The sequence below is a fragment of the Bidens hawaiensis genome, unplaced genomic scaffold (assembly GCF_021521415.1).
Source record: "Bidens hawaiensis isolate Kalapana, Puna unplaced genomic scaffold, B.hawaiensis_p1.1 tig00027861_1, whole genome shotgun sequence".
Classification (NCBI taxonomy): Eukaryota; Viridiplantae; Streptophyta; class Magnoliopsida; order Asterales; family Asteraceae; genus Bidens; species Bidens hawaiensis.
Genome location: NW_027494529.1, coordinates 178887 through 181421, shown reverse-complemented (window position 1 = coordinate 181421; position 2535 = coordinate 178887). Strand labels below are relative to the sequence as shown.

Here is a 2535-nt window from a genome sequence, read left to right as displayed (position 1 = left end):
AATTTTGTTTTTAGTTAAACCAAACTCAAAAGATGGATAGCTTCTTACAACATCTCCCTTGGTAAAAAGAAAAAAAAAACACATATTTATAAACAAAAATTTAAGTTTATTCTAAGAAAGTTTTGCTGGAACCAAGATTTAAGGTACCATTTGTTTCAACAATTCATCTAACAATGTACAACAAAATAAGTACAATGTACAACCACTCAATGCCAGTGGACTTTTATCATATTGGGAAAAGGATTTGTACTTGCAAGGAAATGTTAGCCTTACCCTCATTCCATGTTTTAAACAACTTTGTTTAGTAGGTCTTGGAAGCCCAAAAAAATGGAAAACATAGTTTGGAAAATCCCAATGAAATCCACAAGTCATTTCCAACATCTTGTTGTGGTTTTAAATCAATTAAAATAAATAGCTAGTTATAGAATAAAACATTAATAAAAGTTCATAGATCCAACCAAAATAATAAAATATATGAAAATAGAACACCAAGAAGATGCAATAGAATGCATCTCTAATATCTAGCTAGCACTTAATTCATATACATCATTCTAACAACATTAATGCATAATTGGGTTGTACCTTACGTACAATCAATTAATGGTGTCATTGGAATCTTGAACTTGCTTTTTCCCGGAAGTGGCTTTATTATTATGCATCCAAACCTTGAGCACTTTTCTCTTGACTCCAACTTCTGCACAAAATCTTTGCACTTCCGGATCATCTTCTCTAGGGATCCTCCACCGGACTTTCTCAGCAAACTCCAGCATTTTATCCTTCTGGTCCTGAGTAAACTTTGTCCTGAACCTTTTCTTCGACACCCCGTAGGGCGGCGGTGCAACCGAGCCGCCCCCAGCTGTGAAATTCAGCTCCTCACTCGAGGACTCGGTTGCACCGCCCCCAAGTGGGCTTCCTCCAAACGCCATTTTGACAGGGGGAGCGTTGATGGAGGAAGCCCACGTGGGGTGGTGGGGGTGGGGGGAAAGGGCGGGTGGGGTCCGGTGGTGGAATGACGAAGGTGAAGGGGACGGTGGTGGGAGTTGGAGTAAAGCAGGTCCGGTGGTGGGGTAGTCTATACGGTGAAAGTTACGGTGGCAGTTGCAGGCGGCGCATTTGAGTGCCTCTAGGGTTCCGTCGTCACCGGAGGGCATGAACTCACCGCATCCGTCGGTTATGTTTCCACCCATGTTGGCAGCATGGTTTTTGAGGCATTCTCTGTACCTTGGAACTTGAACTGACTTCAGGAGTTTAGATCCGACTGAGATCGGTGTGACTGAAGCTCCGGTGCCCGGGAACCGATCCGGATCCAACCCATGATCCACTGTTTTGGAAGATGATTCTCTAATCAAGTGATGGTTGTTGTTGTAAGGAGATGATGAAGTCTGCATTCCTAGTGGTTATTGGAGGCTTCACTTATAACCTAATGAACACATATTGTTAACAAGATTTTAAAGTAAAACATATAATATATAGTTACAAGTTGTTGCTTGAGAACCCAGAAAGCACATGTGATGAAAGATTGGAAAAACCCTAAAAAGATAGAATATTATTTACCTTGGAGTTAGCAGAGATTAAAAGGATGGAGGGTTAAGGGTTATGGTGATGGTTTTCATGGGGTTAAGAGAGGAGAGAGAGAGAGAGAGAGAGAGAGAGAGAGAGAGAGAGGTGTTGCAGAGGTTCCAACAAGACAAGTATGAAGGCAACAAGAGACAGGTTGGTTGCCTTAGATGAAGTTAAGAGAGAGAGAGAGAGAGAGAGAGAGAGAGTGGAAAACAACTCAACTACAAGAGAAAGATGACATAATATGCTTAACTCTACTCCATGTGAGAAGCTTACACATAAATAATCTACCTTTAGAAAAACTAACCTAAATGTCACGTAAACCGTGGTAGAAATACTGAGTTAAAGTTATCATATTAAATCGGGCCGGGTCAAGTCAATACTATTAGCATGGAGACAGGTAAACTTGAATTCAGAAACGTTTAGGACATGTATTCATATATGGGACCATTATGGAATTAATTTTTTAAAAATTGACAAGTATATGAGACGAGTATTGTATATGTGATATTTGACTCGACTACCCAAACATACATATTGATCTACCCAAAGCATACTCATATTGTAGGTCCTCATTCACGGATCAAACAACTACAACTAATGTTCTTGGATCAATCTAGACCACCTAGCTAGCGGAAATCACTAGTAGTTAATTACTGAGATCACGGATCTTGTTGTAGTTAAATTACTTCCGGTAGTAGAAATAAAGGAGAGGGAGTAGAGAGAGTAAGATGGATAAGATAATAGTTTGTCAAAAGGTTATGGTTAGTATGTGCATGCCTCACCTTATATAGGTGAGGACATGCCATACTAGCAGATCCATACATACAGATAAGCAAATTATTACAAAAATTCTTATGTCTGGGAATAATACATAAGACTAAGTACATAAAATGGGCTCTACAATCTCCCTCTAGTCTTCTCGTATTATTCCTCAGCATTGGTCTTTAGTCGGTCTCATACTCAAGGACTTCG

General features: G+C 39.8%; 1 pseudogene across 1 annotated transcript; it reads right to left on the bottom strand.

The window, feature by feature from the left end:
• Positions 1-524: 524 nt before the first annotated feature.
• LOC143576053 (zinc-finger homeodomain protein 2 pseudogene) lies at positions 525-1631 on the bottom strand (annotated as a pseudogene). The gene is made up of 2 exons (XR_013142883.1): positions 1555-1631; positions 525-1420 (listed from the first exon to the last, which is right to left on the bottom strand). The product of XR_013142883.1 is annotated as a zinc-finger homeodomain protein 2 pseudogene (transcript).
• Positions 1632-2535: the final 904 nt, after the last annotated feature.